The sequence below is a fragment of the Nelumbo lutea genome, chromosome 4, assembly GCF_056320005.1.
Source record: "Nelumbo lutea isolate HS-2025 chromosome 4, American lotus-T2T, whole genome shotgun sequence".
Lineage (NCBI taxonomy): Eukaryota > Viridiplantae > Streptophyta > Magnoliopsida > Proteales > Nelumbonaceae > Nelumbo > Nelumbo lutea.
The window spans coordinates 26905927-26916207 of NC_142687.1; the positions used below are offsets into that span (position 1 = coordinate 26905927).

Sequence of the window (10281 nt, forward strand, 5' to 3'; positions counted from 1 at the left end):
ACGTTTATTTTGCACACAAAAACAAAGGAAAAAAAAGGGTTTTCTAATCCGAACCTCATTTACAAATAAGTCCAGTTTCATCCTTGTGATTCCCGAAAACTTTAGAAATTATGTTAAACCCCCCTTATTTTACTGAGGATGAAGGAACTTAATTTCTATCAAAGATTCCATGTGGACAAGTGGCAATTCAGTAAAGAAACGCAAAATCACATGGTGACCCACCCACATCACTTCTACCAAATTAAAACCACATGACTTATGACAATTTTTATTACGGAAACTGTTTTAATATTGTTATTTTTCAAATTACTAGTAAAATGTGTGATGAACGGTATGTATCATACGGCATTGACCATTGAATTTTTGAGGGATACTGCTGATTCACCCATGCATTTTGTGACCACTTATACTTGTTTTTTACTACATGAAGTGATTGTTTCTTAGTCAACCCACTTCATTGTCAACACTGGCTTTTTAGTCAATCCCTGGAATGAAAGATTGGAATTATCCTGGTGGCTTTTCATACACCTCAAAAGAATCACATTCTTGCAAATTAAGGAGGAGAATGGCCGGAGACCTTCTCATTGGCGTTGTTGCTCAGGAAATCTTGAGCAGGGTGATTACCTTTGCTGCCCAAGGGATTAATCTCACCAGGAATTTCAAGGCAGAGATTGAAGATCTCAAAGTTAAATTGGAAACGATTCAAGACGTCATAGAGGACGCCCAGAATCGCAAAGTAAAAGAACAGTCGGTCAGAAAGTGGTTGAAGCAGCTGGAGGACGTAGCTTATGATGCGGAAGATGTGCTGGATGAGATCACAACACACACTCAACTACAGAAAATGATGAATAAGAAGAGAGACAAGGTACGCAAGTTCTTTTCAACGTCCTCTAACCCAGTTGTAGCTCACTTAAAGATGGTCAATAGGATTAAAGATATCAATGCATCTTTTGACTAACTTTTAATGCCAGCCAATGCCATCCAACTTGCGCGGGCAGCCGATAGGGGGGGGGGGGGGCTTCGGAATGTGGTCGAATGTATCGAGACACCCATTCTGTTGTAAATGAGTTAGAAGTCGTCGGAAGAGATGATGACAAAGAGAAGATAGTAAACATTTTAATTAACAACGTCCCAAACGACGACCAGAACCAGAATGCTGCTATTTTAGTCCTACCCATAGTAGGAATGCGTGGTCTCGGAAAAACCACTCTTGCTCAATTGGTCTTCAATGATAAATCGGTGGAGGCACATTTTGATAAACGCATGTGGGTTTGTGTGATTGAAAACTTCAATATTCACAAGATTTTAAAAGAAATCCTGGAGAGACTTGTAGAAAGGAACACCTTAACAAATCTGGATGTTATTCTCCGCTGCCTCCATTTTAATTTGGGTGGAAAGAAATTCTTACTTGTACTTGATGATGTATGGAATGAAGAGCGGAGTAGGTGGGATATCTTAAAAGATTATTTGTTAAAAACCCAAGCAGCCAAGGGGAGCAAAATTATAGTGACAACGCGCAAAGTTGAAGTTGCAAAAACAATAGGCACACTTCCTCTGCATCGTTTAGGATTACTATCAGGGGAAGATTGCTGGACCATATTCAAAAGTAGAGCGTTTGCGGAAGGAGGAGCGCTAGAGACTCCAAAATTGGTTGAAATAGGAAGCGAAATAGCAGATAAATGTAAGGGCTTACCTTTAGCCGCAAAGGCTCTTGGAGGGTTGATGTACTCAAAGAAAGAAGAAGAGGAATGGGTGTCTGTCCAAAACAGTGAAATCTGGGACTTATCTGAATCTGAATCATCTGGAATCTTACCTGCATTAAGGCTGAGCTATGACCATTTGCCATCACATCTAAAATAGTGCTTTGCTTACTGTTCCCTATATCCTAAGGGTTTTATGATCGATAAAATTGCACTTATTCAACAATGGATGGCACAGGGATTCATTCAACATCAAGGGTCGACATTGGGTGAAGGTAGAAAAGAAATGGAGGATATTGGCAATGACTATTTCAATCACTTGTTGTGGAACTCTTTCTTTCAGGATGTGGAGATGGACAGGTAGAAAAGAGGTTGGTTATCAATTACAAAGCTGGAGAATGTGAGCAGTGTAAGAGAAGCCAAGGAGGCGAATATAAAGGACAAGCAAAATATCCAACGATTGGATTTGGTATGGGGTAGCTGGTGTAATTTGGATACCAACACCATCGATGATGATATTGAACATGGTATACTGGAAGCCCTGCAACCTCACCCAAATTTGAAGGGGTTGCAAATTACTGACTTTAAGGGCAGTAGATTTCCTCTATGGATTATAGAGATCGATTCTTTCCTCCCCAGTTTGGTCGAAATCTATCTAATGGCATGCTGGAGATTAGAAAATGTTCCCATGCTTGGCCATCTACCATTGCTTAAGGATCTTTGGTTACAGGAAATGGCGTTCAACTATATCCAGTTTCATGGAGTAGTCAACAATTGCAATAATAGAAATGCAGGTCATGGTGATGCTGGTAGTGGTAACCGAGCAAGAACGGTAACATTGTTCCCATCGTTGAAACACTTGTGGCTGATAGACATGCCTAATTTAGTAGAGTGGAAGGAAGCTTCATCATCTTGCTCTTCTAATTCCATTTTCCCTTGCCTTGAGGAATTCACTATCGAGAATTGCCCTAAGTTGACAGTGACACCAAATCGTCTGTTTCCTTCTCTCGAGGCATTGGTGATTGAATCAAGCAATGCCTTATTGATAAAAGGAGGAGGATCCTTTGTAGCCAATCTCAGGTCTCTTGTTGGCCTTCAGATAATCAACTGTGAAGAGCTTACGGTTCTACCGGAATGGTTATTCCAAAACAACAAAAATTCCCTCCGCCAGTTGCAAATTACCGACTGTCCCAGGCTTGAACCTATTCCCATGGAAAGACTACAAGTCCTCTTCACATCTCTCCAATGGTTGAACATAACCGATTGCCCGTTAACGCCAGATGTTTCATGCTTGGATGACTTTCAGAAATTATTAGGACAAGAAAGAAAATAATGCAACAAATTGAATTGGTTACAAGAGGGGATTCTCTTTTCTCGAGGAAAGAACCAGAAGGATAGTTCCTCCTTCCCTTTTCAGATGCACGAAGAATCCAGTTTTGATTGAGTTCTTTGGTGATTTCCCGACATTAAGTAATCAATTCATCATCATATAGATTTAAAGCATTCTACACTCTACGAAGAATCTAGTTTTCATTGGAAGGGTTTTGTTTGTTTGTTGGTAAAATGGAAACAACTACCAAATGACTTGTTTCTTTTTTTTGGCAAAATAGAGTGGCCTTCATTACTGAACCTATAAAGTTACATCGCTCGGAGCTTTTTGGCGGATTACTAACTGATGGAGGCCCATCCCAAGGCCCATCTCACTCCTAGGGGCGGCAGCTCCTAGGATAAGGCCAAGAGTCCAAGATAATTCAAGAATACAAGACTTAACAAAATTCAAGAATTCAAGACTTATCAAAATTCAAGAATTCAAGATCCATCAAGAATTCAAGAATTCAAGACTCATCAAGAATTCAAGAATTCTAGATAATCCAAGATTCATGCATGGATAAGATCAAGGGAGATCGGACGGGGGAGATCAAGTCAAGAAGAGTTCGATCCTATCTACAAGTCAAGAAGAGTTCGATCCTATCTACAAGTTTGAGATGTTTAGATCAAATCTAATTTCTTTTCCTAGTTCTTTTATAATTTCTCAATGTATTATAAATACTACTATTTCCTAGAATTATTAATCAATTCATACTTCAGATTTTCAGAATTTCTTCAAGTTCTCTTCTTCCTATTTTTGCTACATTTTTCTCTCTCCTAGAGAAATCGGTGTTTTTCGCTAGGTGCTAGCGGACGCCCGGTGCTTGCATAGCCAGCTCCGGTTCTCATTGCTTCCATGCTGCGTCAGGTGGTATCAGAGCAGGGAATTCGCCCAGTCATGTCCAACCCAGACGGTAGCAGTCGCAACCCACCCCGTGACGGAGATCAGGGGTTCCCAGTTGTTTGGAGAGCAATTGAAGAGCAGCGTACAGCCACACGTAACATCAAACAGCAGTTGGCAGAGGTGACTGAACAATTGCAAACCTTGTTACGGGAGGTTGTCCCACGAATTCGGGAAAATCCACAGCAGACCGCAGGAGGCGACCACGACAGACCATCCGTCGCTACTGCGTCCCGACGTCCAGTTCTTGACGACGACAGTGATGATGATTTCGAATTTGGTGGTGCTCCAATTCTTCCCGGCAACGACAGAAACGGTAGAAATTGGCACAATCAAGGTAATTTCAACCCCCGTAGGAATAATGATGAATTTAAATTCAAGGTAGATATTCCTACTTTTAGTGGAGATCTTGGTATAAAGGGACTTCTGGATTGGATCACAGAAGTCGATAGGTTCTTTGATTACATGGAAATACCAGAGGAACGAAGGGTAAAATTAGTAGCTTTCCGATTAAAGGGAGGCGCATCTGTTTGGTGGGAACGGATGAAAGAGACCCGGATGAGAGAAGGAAGAGGTCCTGTTCGAACCTGGAGGCGCATGAAACAATTAATTAGAGGTAGATTTTTACCTCCTGACTATGAACAATATATGTTTGAATCTTATCAGAGGTGTGCACAGGGTTCTCATAGTGTTAATGAATATATATCTGAATTTTTGAGATTAGCTGAAAGAAATCAATTATCTGAAAGTGATAACCAGCAGGCAGCCCATTATCTAAGCGGTTTAAGACCGTCTATCAGAGATAAAATTGGTGTACAGATGGTTCTTAGTGTGCAGGAAGCAAGGAACCTAGCCTTGAAAGCAGAATTAATGTTCCAGGACAAGGCACGCAGTGATAATTATCGCCGGTACAACGAGAGCGACAACAGGCTAGCAACTGTCGACAGGAACAAGTCAGTTCCGGCAGTACAACCTTCTCACCCGGCAAGTACAAGTAACGCCGGTAAGGCTACTACAGGAGGACATACTCGAGGTAATCCTTCCAACCCTCCTAAACCCAGTAACCCTTATGCAAGGCCTGCTCCTATTAAATGTTTTAAATGTAATGAGGTTGGGCATAGATCCAATGACTGTCCCAGGAGGAAGGCAGTTAATATGGTAGAAAGGGAAGATGAAGAAGATATTGAGGAAGAGGTATATTGTGGACCTGATGGGGAGGATGAAGAGGGTCCATATGAACATGAGGAGTATACTTGTGTGGTAAGAAAATTAATGTTGTCCCAGAAAAATAAGGATACTTCTCAAAGGCACAGATTATTTCGTACCAGATGTACTATCAAGGGAAAATTATTTAATTTAATTATTGACAGTGGTAGTCAAGAAAATATTATTTGCAGGGATGTCATCCAACAATTACAGCTGATTCCTGAAAAACATCCCAACCCATACATAATTGGGTGGATCAAGGAAGGAGGCGACGTATAAGTGGAAGAACGCTGCAAGGTACATTTTTCAATTGGTAAGTACCATGATGAAGCATATTGTGATATTGTAGATATGGATGCTTGCCACATTTTGTTAGGGAGGCCTTGGCAATTTGATACAGATGCAAGGCACATGGGTAGGAAGAATACCTACCAACTTGAAAAAGAAGGTACACGCTATACTTTGTTACCCATTGCAGAAAAAATGCTACAAATACTCAAAAGGCACATGAGAAAAATTTCCTTACCATCGCCCATCATCATGCTGAATTTGTTAAAGAATGTAAGGATACTCATGAGATACATTTGTTAGTAGTAAAAGGAGAAGATGTTAATGATGAAAATACAATTCCAGCTGAAATACAGGGACTACTGGATGAATTTAATGATGTAGTTCCAGAGGAGTTATCAAATGAACTCCCTCCCATGAGAGATATACAACACCATATTGATTTTGTTCCAGGTGCTAGTCTACCTAACCTCCCACATTACAGGATGAGTCCCAAGGAGAATGAAATTTTACGTGAAAAGGTAGAAGAATTATTGAAAAAGGGACACATTCAAATCAGCATGAGTCATTGTGCAGTACCTGCCTTATTAACACCTAAGAAGGATGGCAGTTGGAGAATGTCTGTCGACAGCAGGACCATTAACAAGATCACCATTGGGTACAAATTTCCCATTCCTCGGCTGGACGACATGCTGGATCAACTAAGCGGAGTTGTAATTTTCTCAAAAATAGATCTCAGGAGTGGATATCATCAAATTAGGATCCGTCCCGGAGATGAATGGAAGACAACCTTCAAGACTAGAGATGGCTTGTTCAAGTGGTTGGTCATGCCCTTTGGACTAACCAACGCACCCAGCACTTTCATGAGGCTGATGAACCAGGTATTGCGCCCTTCATTGGTAAATTTGTGGTAGTCTATTTTGATGATATTTTGATATACAGCAAATCTATCACTGAGCATGTGGGACATATTAGGGAGGTCTTGAAAACATTGAGGGAAAATAAATTATATGCTAATTTGAAGAAATGCATCTTTATGAATGATAATTTATTATTCCTGGGATTTATTATAAGCAAGGATGGTGTGAAAGTAGATGAGGAAAAGGTGAAAGCCATTAGGGAGTGGCCGACCCCATCCACTGTCACAGATGTCAGGCGATTTCATGGGTTGGCAACCTTCTATAGGCATTTTATTAAGAATTTTAGTAGTATCATGGCTCCCATTACTGAATGCTTGAAAAAGGGGAAATTTCAAGAAGAACAAGAGCAAAATTTTGCTCTCATAAAAGAAAAGTTATGTACTGCTCCTATTCTTGCCTTACCTGATTTCAATAAATTATTTGAAGTTGAATGTGACGCCAGTGGAGTTGGCATAGGGGCTGTATTGTCCCAAGAAAAAAGGCCCATTGCTTTCTTTAGTGAAAAATTATGTGAAGCCAGGAGAAAGTGGTCTACCTATGACAAGGAATTTTATGCTGTGATAAGAGTCTTGAAAACATGGGAACACTATTTAATTGCAAAAGAATTTGTTCTCTATACTGACCACCAGGCCCTAAAATATCTTAGTGGGCAAAAGCAATTAAGGAGTGATTTACATGCCAAATGGTCTGCTTTCCTAGACAAGTTCCCATATAAAATTGTGTATAAGACAGGATAGCAAAATAAAGTGGCTGATGCACTTAGTAGGCGTGTAGCCCTCATCAAGACCCTCAGCGTTGAGATTGTGGGTTTTGAGTGCCTAAGAGACTTATATGCCCAAGATGAAGACTTCCAACAGGTATGGGAGAAATGTGTGAATAAGCAGTCAACAGAAGACTTCTTTATTTACGACGGGTTCCTTATGAAAGGGGAACAGTTGTGTATCCCTTGCACCTCCCTCCGCGAAAAGATCATCAGGCATTTGCATGGGGGTGGACTAGCAGGACACTTGGGAAGGGACAAAACAATAGAAGCTGTTAAGGGGCGATATTACTGGCCGAAATTGAGAAGGGACGTCTCTACCATCGTAAGCAGGTGCTATGTTTGTCAGATAGCTAAGGGACAAACCCAAAACACAGGTCTCTACATGCCCCTACCCGTTCCTACTGCTATATGGGAAGACTTCTCCATGGATTTTGTTCTCGGCTTGCCAAAGACCCAGAGGAACATGGACTCCGTCTTCGTGGTGGTTGATAGGTTCTCAAAAATGGCTCACTTCCTCCCATGCAAGAAAACTGCAGATGCATCCGCAACAGCCAAATTAATTTTCAGGGAGATTGTTCGCTTACATGGGGTACCCAATACCATCACTTCAGATCGCGACACACGGTACCTTAGTCACTTTTGGATGACCCTGTGGAGGTTGTTTGATTCATCACTTAATTTCAGTAGTACAACCCATCCGCAGACAGATGGACAAACAAAAGTGGTAAATCGAACCTTAGGGAATTTAATTCGCAGCATATGCCGGGAACGGCCGAAACAGTGGGATTTCGCCATAGCCCAGGCCAAGTTCGCCTATAACAATGCAGTGCATAATTCTACAGGCAGATCCCCATTCTCCATCGTGTACATGAAAGTCCCTAACCATGCACTGGATTTAGTGAAACTACCCAAGGCACCCAACGCCAGTATCTCAGCAGAACAAATGGCAGAACAAATCCGGTCCGTCCAAGACGCCGTGAAGCAGAAGCTAGAGCAATCCAACGCCAAGTACAAGATGGCCGCAAACAAACACCGCCGACCTCAAGTATTTGATGTAGGTGATGAGGTTATGATCTTCTTAAGAAAGGAAAGAATTCCCGTAGGTACCTACAACAAGTTGAAGCCTCGGAAGTATGGTCCATACAAGATCGTGAAGAAGATTAATGATAATGCCTATATAGTAGACCTACCAGATCATATGGGTATATCCAAGACCTTCAACGTTGCTGACCTTCACCGGTACCTGCCAGAGATAACACTTGCCTATCCTCGTCACGACTCGGGGTCAAGTTCTCTCCAAGTGGGGGAGAATGATGGAGGCCCATCCCAAGGCCCATCTCACTCCTAGGGGCGGCAGCTCCTAGGATAAGGCCAAGAGTCCAAGATAATTCAAGAATTCAAGACTTATCAAAATTCAAGAATTCAAGATCCATCAAGAATTCAAGAATTCAAGACTCATCAAGAATTCAAGAATTCTAGATAATCCAAGATTCATGCATGGATAAGATCAAGGGAGATCGGACGGGGGAGATCAAGTCAAGAAGAGTTCGATCCTATCTACAAGTTTGAGATGTTTAGATCAAATCTAATTTCTTTTCCTAGTTCTTTTATAATTTCTCAATGTATTATAAATACTGTTATTTCCTAGAATTATTAATCAATTCATACTTCAGATTTTCAGAATTTCTTCAAGTTCTCTTCTTCCTATTTTCGCTACATTTTTCTCTCTCCTAGAGAAATCGGTGTTTTTCGCTAGGTGCTAGCGGACGCCCGGTGCTTGCATAGCCAGCTCCGGTTCTCATTGCTTCCACGCTGCGTCAGTAACTGTCCTTTACAGGCCACATAGGCTAAGGTATGATCTGCTAATAAAGTTTGCGTTTCTATTTACATGACTGGTAGTGAAGTATTGAAAATATGATAATAGCTTCCTATCACGATACAAGTAGTACATTGTTTCTAACCAGTAAGAAGATTTTATATTACTATTCAAAAAAGAAAGTAGCTGAAGGGAGTCTTATGTGATGATTAATCTCTGAATTCCTTAGCTCTGAGCTGCATCCAGCCCATCTATAAGAGCTCGAATTTCTGCATCATAACTTGCAGACGGCCCAGCAAGGTCGCCCTTGGGCTGCAATGGTTCCTCGTGTGGGGCATTTGATGATGTAGCTTCTTCCTGCAGGTCCTGTGTTAGCATTATATGAGCCATCAAAAGCCAGATGCGGTGTCAAATTTGCTGGGAGGTTCTGAGTAACTGCTGTATATTGTAGACTGTAGAGTATGATAATATCTAGTTTTTTGAATGATGTCCATTCATCCATTGGCGAGTAATGTTTGCCTTGAAAAATGGCCTTGTTTCTGGCTGTCCAGATTAAGTATATAAAAACACAAACCTTTGCTTGTCCAGATGAGCACTCAAGGATTTCATCCATTAATTGTTGTATAACTTCATGCAGTGGGTTGACTACCGCTGTGTCTGGGTTGATTCCCAGTTGACTTCCACACCATATTGCTCTTGCAAAAGGGCATGAGAGCAAGTGATTACTTGTTTCTGTAGTTTGTTTACAAATATGCAGAGGAGATCCTCGTCTTTCAGTCATTGTTTACACTTGTCTTTAGTTAATAGCCCGTCCCATAAAAGCTTCCATGTTAACTGTATGCAACGGTAAGGAAATTTGAGGTTCCAAAGTTTTGGCCATTTGAAATGGGGGGCGGATGACGATGGGTTTGTGGAGAGAAAGGTTCTGTAAGCTGATTTGACAGTAGTGTATTCTCCACTGTTATTTCTTCTCCAGATTAAAATGTCTAAGCTAAGTTGTTGGTTTGGATGGAGACAGTATTTTTTGGGCTGTTTCATCATCGACCAAGTATCCTTTGGAGGTCTTGATTCCAAGTGGATCCCTCAATGAGAAGATCAGCAACTTTGGGTTGGTTTTCTTGCTGAGACGTGGTGTGAACTGGATTTGGTATTCCACTAGTAACGGTGGGAACCCAGGGATCTTTGAAGATCGATATAGAGAGACCATCCTTGACTAGCCAAAGTGAGATGATTTTCAGAGTGGGGAGGAGCTTATGGGCTTGCTTCCACCATAGAGAACTAGATCTCTTCTTCTTGGCCGAAAATAAATCACCATTGGG

At 41.3% G+C, this 10281-nt stretch overlaps 1 pseudogene across 1 annotated transcript; it reads left to right on the forward strand.

Annotated features, from left to right (window-relative positions):
- Positions 1–565: 565 nt before the first annotated feature.
- LOC148854762 (putative disease resistance protein RGA3) lies at positions 566–3059 on the forward strand (annotated as a pseudogene). Its single transcript, XR_016112976.1, has one exon. The product of XR_016112976.1 is annotated as a putative disease resistance protein RGA3 (transcript).
- The last annotated feature ends 7222 nt before the right edge of the window (positions 3060–10281 follow it).